The sequence below is a fragment of the Anomaloglossus baeobatrachus genome, unplaced genomic scaffold (assembly GCF_048569485.1).
Source record: "Anomaloglossus baeobatrachus isolate aAnoBae1 unplaced genomic scaffold, aAnoBae1.hap1 Scaffold_416, whole genome shotgun sequence".
Classification (NCBI taxonomy): Eukaryota; Metazoa; Chordata; class Amphibia; order Anura; family Aromobatidae; genus Anomaloglossus; species Anomaloglossus baeobatrachus.
The window spans coordinates 250,299-262,760 of NW_027443495.1; the positions used below are offsets into that span (position 1 = coordinate 250,299).

The following is a 12,462-nucleotide window of genomic DNA, read 5'->3' on the forward strand; positions in this document are numbered from 1 at the left end:
GGTTTGGGGATGATGAAAGGGCTTTCTACGGGTAAGGATGGCAAAGGGTGGCAGTGACGGAAAGTCAGGCAACCTGTCCTGTCCGTCTTTTTGTATCGTGAATTGGAAAGACTGCAAGGGGGAGGGGAGTTGCTTGCGCCCTAAAGGAGGAGTTATTCAGATTCATTGCAGTGGGCGGCGGCTGCAAAACGCACCATTCTTCTTGTTTTGGCTCTGCAAAGCAGCCTTTTCAAGGGTTGGCTTGGGTGACAAAATGTCTTGTGTAGGCGTGGGTTTGTCTCCCTCTCGCTCTCTCTCCCTAAGATGTGTCCGGCATAGGCCAGGGTGCCACTCGAGGCCCAAACCAATTCTGGTTATCGCTTCTCGGCCTTTTGGCTAAGATCAAGTGTAGTATCTGTTCTTATCAGTTTAATATCTGATACGTCCCCTATCTGGGGACCATATATTAAATGGATTTTTAGAACAGGGAGATGGAAAAAGAGCTTGCTCTGTCCACTCCACGCATTGACCTGGTATTGCAGTACCTCCAGGAACGGTGCACCCCTTCTTAACCCAGTTTCCAAAAGCAGAACTCAATTCACCTGATTCATATTAGCCCGATTTAATGAATTGGAAGAAAGCATACGTCTTCATATGCACCTCAATTTGGCCCATTCACTTTTCACACTTCCTCCTTTTGTTTTTTATCTTTCACACTTTTGACTTTCTTTATTCATCCAAATAGCAAACTCATCACCACTCAACCTGACCAACTCGGCTATGTCCCCGTGCTGCAGTTCTCTGTCTTATCTAGATCATTTGCAATTGAATGGAATAGATCCCTTTTGGACAAAGTGGATTCACCTGCTGCTGCAGTGACCACAGGTGTGATAACATCTAGAATTGGCATCTGGTGCGATCTCTCCGCTTCCACTCCAAAGAAAGTTACCTGTTTATTCCTATCATGCATTGGTTTTTGGGGTTTTCTTTGAGTAATGATGATCTCTTTAGTAGTCTGTTGGCGCCCTCTCCTGGAGGAATAGTTTGCTTGCTCTTGGACATTCTAAAAGAGAGGTCATGATAGACATTGAGCTTCTGAGCTCAATTGGGGACAGTCATGGGTGATGAATGTTTGCAACCTACTGCGAAGCCTCATACCGCAATATAAGGAACGTCAAATACTAAGAAAGGGCGGCCTATGAAAGAATTACTACTTTCAATAAGTACACTTAAACGGCTAATTGGGAATAGAAAAACTGTAAAAAGCCCTCTGAGAAAGCCCCCCTCTAACCTTTGATAGTAAGCTTTTCTGTAGTCTGCCTGTTGATGTATTTTCCGTTTGAACTGTGCACAACATGAAGAGACGGAACACTGGCGGCTTGTCACAATGCCCCCCAATGACATCACAATAGCGCTGCTGCCTAGAAAACAAGCTGCGCAGAAGAAGTTGTTCTTTGGGTGGGAGGGTGGGCTAGTGGAAGGAGGGGGCAATCTCTTTTTTTCCCGGGTGGTAGGGGGATGACAGGAGAAGGGAAGCGGGTGGTGAGAAAGGTACAGAGGGCAGGGTTTGGGGGCTGGGAAGGAAAGGGAAAAGATTAGGGTTTGGGGATGATGAAAGGGCTTTCTACGGGTAAGGATGGCAAAGGGTGGCAGTGACGGAAAGTCAGGCAACCTGTCCTGTCCGTCTTTTTGTATCGTGAATTGGAAAGACTGCAAGGGGGAGGGGAGTTGCTTGCGCCCTAAAGGAGGAGTTATTCAGATTCATTGCAGTGGGCGGCGGCTGCAAAACGCACCATTCTTCTTGTTTTGGCTCTGCAAAGCAGCCTTTTCAAGGGTTGGCTTGGGTGACAAAATGTCTTGTGTAGGCGTGGGTTTGTCTCCCTCTCGCTCTCTCTCCCTAAGATGTGTCCGGCATAGGCCAGGGTGCCACTCGAGGCCCAAACCAATTCTGGTTATCGCTTCTCGGCCTTTTGGCTAAGATCAAGTGTAGTATCTGTTCTTATCAGTTTAATATCTGATACGTCCCCTATCTGGGGACCATATATTAAATGGATTTTTAGAACAGGGAGATGGAAAAAGAGCTTGCTCTGTCCACTCCACGCATTGACCTGGTATTGCAGTACCTCCAGGAACGGTGCACCCCTTCTTAACCCAGTTTCCAAAAGCAGAACTCAATTCACCTGATTCATATTAGCCCGATTTAATGAATTGGAAGAAAGCATACGTCTTCATATGCACCTCAATTTGGCCCATTCACTTTTCACACTTCCTCCTTTTGTTTTTTATCTTTCACACTTTTGACTTTCTTTATTCATCCAAATAGCAAACTCATCACCACTCAACCTGACCAACTCGGCTATGTCCCCGTGCTGCAGTTCTCTGTCTTATCTAGATCATTTGCAATTGAATGGAATAGATCCCTTTTGGACAAAGTGGATTCACCTGCTGCTGCAGTGACCACAGGTGTGATAACATCTAGAATTGGCATCTGGTGCGATCTCTCCGCTTCCACTCCAAAGAAAGTTACCTGTTTATTCCTATCATGCATTGGTTTTTGGGGTTTTCTTTGAGTAATGATGATCTCTTTAGTAGTCTGTTGGCGCCCTCTCCTGGAGGAATAGTTTGCTTGCTCTTGGACATTCTAAAAGAGAGGTCATGATAGACATTGAGCTTCTGAGCTCAATTGGGGACAGTCATGGGTGATGAATGTTTGCAACCTACTGCGAAGCCTCATACCGCAATATAAGGAACGTCAAATACTAAGAAAGGGCGGCCTATGAAAGAATTACTACTTTCAATAAGTACACTTAAACGGCTAATTGGGAATAGAAAAACTGTAAAAAGCCCTCTGAGAAAGCCCCCCTCTAACCTTTGATAGTAAGCTTTTCTGTAGTCTGCCTGTTGATGTATTTTCCGTTTGAACTGTGCACAACATGAAGAGACGGAACACTGGCGGCTTGTCACAATGCCCCCCGATGACATCACAATAGCGCTGCTGCCTAGAAAACAAGCTGCGCAGAAGAAGTTGTTCTTTGGGTGGGAGGGTGGGCTAGTGGAAGGAGGGGGCAATCTCTTTTTTTCCCGGGTGGTAGGGGGATGACAGGAGAAGGGAAGCGGGTGGTGAGAAAGGTACAGAGGGCAGGGTTTGGGGGCTGGGAAGGAAAGGGAAAAGATTAGGGTTTGGGGATGATGAAAGGGCTTTCTACGGGTAAGGATGGCAAAGGGTGGCAGTGACGGAAAGTCAGGCAACCTGTCCTGTCCGTCTTTTTGTATCGTGAATTGGAAAGACTGCAAGGGGGAGGGGAGTTGCTTGCGCCCTAAAGGAGGAGTTATTCAGATTCATTGCAGTGGGCGGCGGCTGCAAAACGCACCATTCTTCTTGTTTTGGCTCTGCAAAGCAGCCTTTTCAAGGGTTGGCTTGGGTGACAAAATGTCTTGTGTAGGCGTGGGTTTGTCTCCCTCTCGCTCTCTCTCCCTAAGATGTGTCCGGCATAGGCCAGGGTGCCACTCGAGGCCCAAACCAATTCTGGTTATCGCTTCTCGGCCTTTTGGCTAAGATCAAGTGTAGTATCTGTTCTTATCAGTTTAATATCTGATACGTCCCCTATCTGGGGACCATATATTAAATGGATTTTTAGAACAGGGAGATGGAAAAAGAGCTTGCTCTGTCCACTCCACGCATTGACCTGGTATTGCAGTACCTCCAGGAACGGTGCACCCCTTCTTAACCCAGTTTCCAAAAGCAGAACTCAATTCACCTGATTCATATTAGCCCGATTTAATGAATTGGAAGAAAGCATACGTCTTCATATGCACCTCAATTTGGCCCATTCACTTTTCACACTTCCTCCTTTTGTTTTTTATCTTTCACACTTTTGACTTTCTTTATTCATCCAAATAGCAAACTCATCACCACTCAACCTGACCAACTCGGCTATGTCCCCGTGCTGCAGTTCTCTGTCTTATCTAGATCATTTGCAATTGAATGGAATAGATCCCTTTTGGACAAAGTGGATTCACCTGCTGCTGCAGTGACCACAGGTGTGATAACATCTAGAATTGGCATCTGGTGCGATCTCTCCGCTTCCACTCCAAAGAAAGTTACCTGTTTATTCCTATCATGCATTGGTTTTTGGGGTTTTCTTTGAGTAATGATGATCTCTTTAGTAGTCTGTTGGCGCCCTCTCCTGGAGGAATAGTTTGCTTGCTCTTGGACATTCTAAAAGAGAGGTCATGATAGACATTGAGCTTCTGAGCTCAATTGGGGACAGTCATGGGTGATGAATGTTTGCAACCTACTGCGAAGCCTCATACCGCAATATAAGGAACGTCAAATACTAAGAAAGGGCGGCCTATGAAAGAATTACTACTTTCAATAAGTACACTTAAACGGCTAATTGGGAATAGAAAAACTGTAAAAAGCCCTCTGAGAAAGCCCCCCTCTAACCTTTGATAGTAAGCTTTTCTGTAGTCTGCCTGTTGATGTATTTTCCGTTTGAACTGTGCACAACATGAAGAGACGGAACACTGGCGGCTTGTCACAATGCCCCCCGATGACATCACAATAGCGCTGCTGCCTAGAAAACAAGCTGCGCAGAAGAAGTTGTTCTTTGGGTGGGAGGGTGGGCTAGTGGAAGGAGGGGGCAATCTCTTTTTTTCCCGGGTGGTAGGGGGATGACAGGAGAAGGGAAGCGGGTGGTGAGAAAGGTACAGAGGGCAGGGTTTGGGGGCTGGGAAGGAAAGGGAAAAGATTAGGGTTTGGGGATGATGAAAGGGCTTTCTACGGGTAAGGATGGCAAAGGGTGGCAGTGACGGAAAGTCAGGCAACCTGTCCTGTCCGTCTTTTTGTATCGTGAATTGGAAAGACTGCAAGGGGGAGGGGAGTTGCTTGCGCCCTAAAGGAGGAGTTATTCAGATTCATTGCAGTGGGCGGCGGCTGCAAAACGCACCATTCTTCTTGTTTTGGCTCTGCAAAGCAGCCTTTTCAAGGGTTGGCTTGGGTGACAAAATGTCTTGTGTAGGCGTGGGTTTGTCTCCCTCTCGCTCTCTCTCCCTAAGATGTGTCCGGCATAGGCCAGGGTGCCACTCGAGGCCCAAACCAATTCTGGTTATCGCTTCTCGGCCTTTTGGCTAAGATCAAGTGTAGTATCTGTTCTTATCAGTTTAATATCTGATACGTCCCCTATCTGGGGACCATATATTAAATGGATTTTTAGAACAGGGAGATGGAAAAAGAGCTTGCTCTGTCCACTCCACGCATTGACCTGGTATTGCAGTACCTCCAGGAACGGTGCACCCCTTCTTAACCCAGTTTCCAAAAGCAGAACTCAATTCACCTGATTCATATTAGCCCGATTTAATGAATTGGAAGAAAGCATACGTCTTCATATGCACCTCAATTTGGCCCATTCACTTTTCACACTTCCTCCTTTTGTTTTTTATCTTTCACACTTTTGACTTTCTTTATTCATCCAAATAGCAAACTCATCACCACTCAACCTGACCAACTCGGCTATGTCCCCGTGCTGCAGTTCTCTGTCTTATCTAGATCATTTGCAATTGAATGGAATAGATCCCTTTTGGACAAAGTGGATTCACCTGCTGCTGCAGTGACCACAGGTGTGATAACATCTAGAATTGGCATCTGGTGCGATCTCTCCGCTTCCACTCCAAAGAAAGTTACCTGTTTATTCCTATCATGCATTGGTTTTTGGGGTTTTCTTTGAGTAATGATGATCTCTTTAGTAGTCTGTTGGCGCCCTCTCCTGGAGGAATAGTTTGCTTGCTCTTGGACATTCTAAAAGAGAGGTCATGATAGACATTGAGCTTCTGAGCTCAATTGGGGACAGTCATGGGTGATGAATGTTTGCAACCTACTGCGAAGCCTCATACCGCAATATAAGGAACGTCAAATACTAAGAAAGGGCGGCCTATGAAAGAATTACTACTTTCAATAAGTACACTTAAACGGCTAATTGGGAATAGAAAAACTGTAAAAAGCCCTCTGAGAAAGCCCCCCTCTAACCTTTGATAGTAAGCTTTTCTGTAGTCTGCCTGTTGATGTATTTTCCGTTTGAACTGTGCACAACATGAAGAGACGGAACACTGGCGGCTTGTCACAATGCCCCCCGATGACATCACAATAGCGCTGCTGCCTAGAAAACAAGCTGCGCAGAAGAAGTTGTTCTTTGGGTGGGAGGGTGGGCTAGTGGAAGGAGGGGGCAATCTCTTTTTTTCCCGGGTGGTAGGGGGATGACAGGAGAAGGGAAGCGGGTGGTGAGAAAGGTACAGAGGGCAGGGTTTGGGGGCTGGGAAGGAAAGGGAAAAGATTAGGGTTTGGGGATGATGAAAGGGCTTTCTACGGGTAAGGATGGCAAAGGGTGGCAGTGACGGAAAGTCAGGCAACCTGTCCTGTCCGTCTTTTTGTATCGTGAATTGGAAAGACTGCAAGGGGGAGGGGAGTTGCTTGCGCCCTAAAGGAGGAGTTATTCAGATTCATTGCAGTGGGCGGCGGCTGCAAAACGCACCATTCTTCTTGTTTTGGCTCTGCAAAGCAGCCTTTTCAAGGGTTGGCTTGGGTGACAAAATGTCTTGTGTAGGCGTGGGTTTGTCTCCCTCTCGCTCTCTCTCCCTAAGATGTGTCCGGCATAGGCCAGGGTGCCACTCGAGGCCCAAACCAATTCTGGTTATCGCTTCTCGGCCTTTTGGCTAAGATCAAGTGTAGTATCTGTTCTTATCAGTTTAATATCTGATACGTCCCCTATCTGGGGACCATATATTAAATGGATTTTTAGAACAGGGAGATGGAAAAAGAGCTTGCTCTGTCCACTCCACGCATTGACCTGGTATTGCAGTACCTCCAGGAACGGTGCACCCCTTCTTAACCCAGTTTCCAAAAGCAGAACTCAATTCACCTGATTCATATTAGCCCGATTTAATGAATTGGAAGAAAGCATACGTCTTCATATGCACCTCAATTTGGCCCATTCACTTTTCACACTTCCTCCTTTTGTTTTTTATCTTTCACACTTTTGACTTTCTTTATTCATCCAAATAGCAAACTCATCACCACTCAACCTGACCAACTCGGCTATGTCCCCGTGCTGCAGTTCTCTGTCTTATCTAGATCATTTGCAATTGAATGGAATAGATCCCTTTTGGACAAAGTGGATTCACCTGCTGCTGCAGTGACCACAGGTGTGATAACATCTAGAATTGGCATCTGGTGCGATCTCTCCGCTTCCACTCCAAAGAAAGTTACCTGTTTATTCCTATCATGCATTGGTTTTTGGGGTTTTCTTTGAGTAATGATGATCTCTTTAGTAGTCTGTTGGCGCCCTCTCCTGGAGGAATAGTTTGCTTGCTCTTGGACATTCTAAAAGAGAGGTCATGATAGACATTGAGCTTCTGAGCTCAATTGGGGACAGTCATGGGTGATGAATGTTTGCAACCTACTGCGAAGCCTCATACCGCAATATAAGGAACGTCAAATACTAAGAAAGGGCGGCCTATGAAAGAATTACTACTTTCAATAAGTACACTTAAACGGCTAATTGGGAATAGAAAAACTGTAAAAAGCCCTCTGAGAAAGCCCCCCTCTAACCTTTGATAGTAAGCTTTTCTGTAGTCTGCCTGTTGATGTATTTTCCGTTTGAACTGTGCACAACATGAAGAGACGGAACACTGGTGGCTTGTCACAATGCCCCCCGATGACATCACAATAGCGCTGCTGCCTAGAAAACAAGCTGCGCAGAAGAAGTTGTTCTTTGGGTGGGAGGGTGGGCTAGTGGAAGGAGGGGGCAATCTCTTTTTTTCCCGGGTGGTAGGGGGATGACAGGAGAAGGGAAGCGGGTGGTGAGAAAGGTACAGAGGGCAGGGTTTGGGGGCTGGGAAGGAAAGGGAAAAGATTAGGGTTTGGGGATGATGAAAGGGCTTTCTACGGGTAAGGATGGCAAAGGGTGGCAGTGACGGAAAGTCAGGCAACCTGTCCTGTCCGTCTTTTTGTATCGTGAATTGGAAAGACTGCAAGGGGGAGGGGAGTTGCTTGCGCCCTAAAGGAGGAGTTATTCAGATTCATTGCAGTGGGCGGCGGCTGCAAAACGCACCATTCTTCTTGTTTTGGCTCTGCAAAGCAGCCTTTTCAAGGGTTGGCTTGGGTGACAAAATGTCTTGTGTAGGCGTGGGTTTGTCTCCCTCTCGCTCTCTCTCCCTAAGATGTGTCCGGCATAGGCCAGGGTGCCACTCGAGGCCCAAACCAATTCTGGTTATCGCTTCTCGGCCTTTTGGCTAAGATCAAGTGTAGTATCTGTTCTTATCAGTTTAATATCTGATACGTCCCCTATCTGGGGACCATATATTAAATGGATTTTTAGAACAGGGAGATGGAAAAAGAGCTTGCTCTGTCCACTCCACGCATTGACCTGGTATTGCAGTACCTCCAGGAACGGTGCACCCCTTCTTAACCCAGTTTCCAAAAGCAGAACTCAATTCACCTGATTCATATTAGCCCGATTTAATGAATTGGAAGAAAGCATACGTCTTCATATGCACCTCAATTTGGCCCATTCACTTTTCACACTTCCTCCTTTTGTTTTTTATCTTTCACACTTTTGACTTTCTTTATTCATCCAAATAGCAAACTCATCACCACTCAACCTGACCAACTCGGCTATGTCCCCGTGCTGCAGTTCTCTGTCTTATCTAGATCATTTGCAATTGAATGGAATAGATCCCTTTTGGACAAAGTGGATTCACCTGCTGCTGCAGTGACCACAGGTGTGATAACATCTAGAATTGGCATCTGGTGCGATCTCTCCGCTTCCACTCCAAAGAAAGTTACCTGTTTATTCCTATCATGCATTGGTTTTTGGGGTTTTCTTTGAGTAATGATGATCTCTTTAGTAGTCTGTTGGCGCCCTCTCCTGGAGGAATAGTTTGCTTGCTCTTGGACATTCTAAAAGAGAGGTCATGATAGACATTGAGCTTCTGAGCTCAATTGGGGACAGTCATGGGTGATGAATGTTTGCAACCTACTGCGAAGCCTCATACCGCAATATAAGGAACGTCAAATACTAAGAAAGGGCGGCCTATGAAAGAATTACTACTTTCAATAAGTACACTTAAACGGCTAATTGGGAATAGAAAAACTGTAAAAAGCCCTCTGAGAAAGCCCCCCTCTAACCTTTGATAGTAAGCTTTTCTGTAGTCTGCCTGTTGATGTATTTTCCGTTTGAACTGTGCACAACATGAAGAGACGGAACACTGGCGGCTTGTCACAATGCCCCCCGATGACATCACAATAGCGCTGCTGCCTAGAAAACAAGCTGCGCAGAAGAAGTTGTTCTTTGGGTGGGAGGGTGGGCTAGTGGAAGGAGGGGGCAATCTCTTTTTTTCCCGGGTGGTAGGGGGATGACAGGAGAAGGGAAGCGGGTGGTGAGAAAGGTACAGAGGGCAGGGTTTGGGGGCTGGGAAGGAAAGGGAAAAGATTAGGGTTTGGGGATGATGAAAGGGCTTTCTACGGGTAAGGATGGCAAAGGGTGGCAGTGACGGAAAGTCAGGCAACCTGTCCTGTCCGTCTTTTTGTATCGTGAATTGGAAAGACTGCAAGGGGGAGGGGAGTTGCTTGCGCCCTAAAGGAGGAGTTATTCAGATTCATTGCAGTGGGCGGCGGCTGCAAAACGCACCATTCTTCTTGTTTTGGCTCTGCAAAGCAGCCTTTTCAAGGGTTGGCTTGGGTGACAAAATGTCTTGTGTAGGCGTGGGTTTGTCTCCCTCTCGCTCTCTCTCCCTAAGATGTGTCCGGCATAGGCCAGGGTGCCACTCGAGGCCCAAACCAATTCTGGTTATCGCTTCTCGGCCTTTTGGCTAAGATCAAGTGTAGTATCTGTTCTTATCAGTTTAATATCTGATACGTCCCCTATCTGGGGACCATATATTAAATGGATTTTTAGAACAGGGAGATGGAAAAAGAGCTTGCTCTGTCCACTCCACGCATTGACCTGGTATTGCAGTACCTCCAGGAACGGTGCACCCCTTCTTAACCCAGTTTCCAAAAGCAGAACTCAATTCACCTGATTCATATTAGCCCGATTTAATGAATTGGAAGAAAGCATACGTCTTCATATGCACCTCAATTTGGCCCATTCACTTTTCACACTTCCTCCTTTTGTTTTTTATCTTTCACACTTTTGACTTTCTTTATTCATCCAAATAGCAAACTCATCACCACTCAACCTGACCAACTCGGCTATGTCCCCGTGCTGCAGTTCTCTGTCTTATCTAGATCATTTGCAATTGAATGGAATAGATCCCTTTTGGACAAAGTGGATTCACCTGCTGCTGCAGTGACCACAGGTGTGATAACATCTAGAATTGGCATCTGGTGCGATCTCTCCGCTTCCACTCCAAAGAAAGTTACCTGTTTATTCCTATCATGCATTGGTTTTTGGGGTTTTCTTTGAGTAATGATGATCTCTTTAGTAGTCTGTTGGCGCCCTCTCCTGGAGGAATAGTTTGCTTGCTCTTGGACATTCTAAAAGAGAGGTCATGATAGACATTGAGCTTCTGAGCTCAATTGGGGACAGTCATGGGTGATGAATGTTTGCAACCTACTGCGAAGCCTCATACCGCAATATAAGGAACGTCAAATACTAAGAAAGGGCGGCCTATGAAAGAATTACTACTTTCAATAAGTACACTTAAACGGCTAATTGGGAATAGAAAAACTGTAAAAAGCCCTCTGAGAAAGCCCCCCTCTAACCTTTGATAGTAAGCTTTTCTGTAGTCTGCCTGTTGATGTATTTTCCGTTTGAACTGTGCACAACATGAAGAGACGGAACACTGGCGGCTTGTCACAATGCCCCCCGATGACATCACAATAGCGCTGCTGCCTAGAAAACAAGCTGCGCAGAAGAAGTTGTTCTTTGGGTGGGAGGGTGGGCTAGTGGAAGGAGGGGGCAATCTCTTTTTTTCCCGGGTGGTAGGGGGATGACAGGAGAAGGGAAGCGGGTGGTGAGAAAGGTACAGAGGGCAGGGTTTGGGGGCTGGGAAGGAAAGGGAAAAGATTAGGGTTTGGGGATGATGAAAGGGCTTTCTACGGGTAAGGATGGCAAAGGGTGGCAGTGACGGAAAGTCAGGCAACCTGTCCTGTCCGTCTTTTTGTATCGTGAATTGGAAAGACTGCAAGGGGGAGGGGAGTTGCTTGCGCCCTAAAGGAGGAGTTATTCAGATTCATTGCAGTGGGCGGCGGCTGCAAAACGCACCATTCTTCTTGTTTTGGCTCTGCAAAGCAGCCTTTTCAAGGGTTGGCTTGGGTGACAAAATGTCTTGTGTAGGCGTGGGTTTGTCTCCCTCTCGCTCTCTCTCCCTAAGATGTGTCCGGCATAGGCCAGGGTGCCACTCGAGGCCCAAACCAATTCTGGTTATCGCTTCTCGGCCTTTTGGCTAAGATCAAGTGTAGTATCTGTTCTTATCAGTTTAATATCTGATACGTCCCCTATCTGGGGACCATATATTAAATGGATTTTTAGAACAGGGAGATGGAAAAAGAGCTTGCTCTGTCCACTCCACGCATTGACCTGGTATTGCAGTACCTCCAGGAACGGTGCACCCCTTCTTAACCCAGTTTCCAAAAGCAGAACTCAATTCACCTGATTCATATTAGCCCGATTTAATGAATTGGAAGAAAGCATACGTCTTCATATGCACCTCAATTTGGCCCATTCACTTTTCACACTTCCTCCTTTTGTTTTTTATCTTTCACACTTTTGACTTTCTTTATTCATCCAAATAGCAAACTCATCACCACTCAACCTGACCAACTCGGCTATGTCCCCGTGCTGCAGTTCTCTGTCTTATCTAGATCATTTGCAATTGAATGGAATAGATCCCTTTTGGACAAAGTGGATTCACCTGCTGCTGCAGTGACCACAGGTGTGATAACATCTAGAATTGGCATCTGGTGCGATCTCTCCGCTTCCACTCCAAAGAAAGTTACCTGTTTATTCCTATCATGCATTGGTTTTTGGGGTTTTCTTTGAGTAATGATGATCTCTTTAGTAGTCTGTTGGCGCCCTCTCCTGGAGGAATAGTTTGCTTGCTCTTGGACATTCTAAAAGAGAGGTCATGATAGACATTGAGCTTCTGAGCTCAATTGGGGACAGTCATGGGTGATGAATGTTTGCAACCTACTGCGAAGCCTCATACCGCAATATAAGGAACGTCAAATACTAAGAAAGGGCGGCCTATGAAAGAATTACTACTTTCAATAAGTACACTTAAACGGCTAATTGGGAATAGAAAAACTGTAAAAAGCCCTCTGAGAAAGCCCCCCTCTAACCTTTGATAGTAAGCTTTTCTGTAGTCTGCCTGTTGATGTATTTTCCGTTTGAACTGTGCACAACATGAAGAGACGGAACACTGGCGGCTTGTCACAATGCCCCCCGATGACATCACAATAGCGCTGCTGCCTAGAAAACAAGCTGC

At 46.2% G+C, this 12,462-nt stretch overlaps 8 non-coding genes across 8 annotated transcripts; all 8 read left to right on the forward strand.

Annotated features, from left to right (window-relative positions):
* The first annotated feature begins 355 nt into the window (after positions 1 to 355).
* Positions 356 to 546, forward strand: LOC142278130 (U2 spliceosomal RNA). The gene has a single exon (XR_012741182.1). It is a non-coding gene; the product is annotated as a U2 spliceosomal RNA (small nuclear RNA).
* A 1,387-nt stretch (positions 547 to 1,933) lies between these two features.
* Positions 1,934 to 2,124, forward strand: LOC142278131 (U2 spliceosomal RNA). The gene has a single exon (XR_012741183.1). It is a non-coding gene; the product is annotated as a U2 spliceosomal RNA (small nuclear RNA).
* A 1,387-nt stretch (positions 2,125 to 3,511) lies between these two features.
* LOC142278132 (U2 spliceosomal RNA) lies at positions 3,512 to 3,702 on the forward strand. Its single transcript, XR_012741184.1, has one exon. It is a non-coding gene; the product is annotated as a U2 spliceosomal RNA (small nuclear RNA).
* Positions 3,703 to 5,089: 1,387 nt separating this feature from the next.
* Positions 5,090 to 5,280, forward strand: LOC142278133 (U2 spliceosomal RNA). The gene has a single exon (XR_012741185.1). It is a non-coding gene; the product is annotated as a U2 spliceosomal RNA (small nuclear RNA).
* Positions 5,281 to 6,667: 1,387 nt separating this feature from the next.
* Positions 6,668 to 6,858, forward strand: LOC142278134 (U2 spliceosomal RNA). Its single transcript, XR_012741186.1, has one exon. It is a non-coding gene; the product is annotated as a U2 spliceosomal RNA (small nuclear RNA).
* A 1,387-nt stretch (positions 6,859 to 8,245) lies between these two features.
* Positions 8,246 to 8,436, forward strand: LOC142278135 (U2 spliceosomal RNA). Its single transcript, XR_012741187.1, has one exon. It is a non-coding gene; the product is annotated as a U2 spliceosomal RNA (small nuclear RNA).
* A 1,387-nt stretch (positions 8,437 to 9,823) lies between these two features.
* Positions 9,824 to 10,014, forward strand: LOC142278136 (U2 spliceosomal RNA). Its single transcript, XR_012741188.1, has one exon. It is a non-coding gene; the product is annotated as a U2 spliceosomal RNA (small nuclear RNA).
* Positions 10,015 to 11,401: 1,387 nt separating this feature from the next.
* On the forward strand, positions 11,402 to 11,592 carry LOC142278137 (U2 spliceosomal RNA). Its single transcript, XR_012741189.1, has one exon. It is a non-coding gene; the product is annotated as a U2 spliceosomal RNA (small nuclear RNA).
* Positions 11,593 to 12,462: the final 870 nt, after the last annotated feature.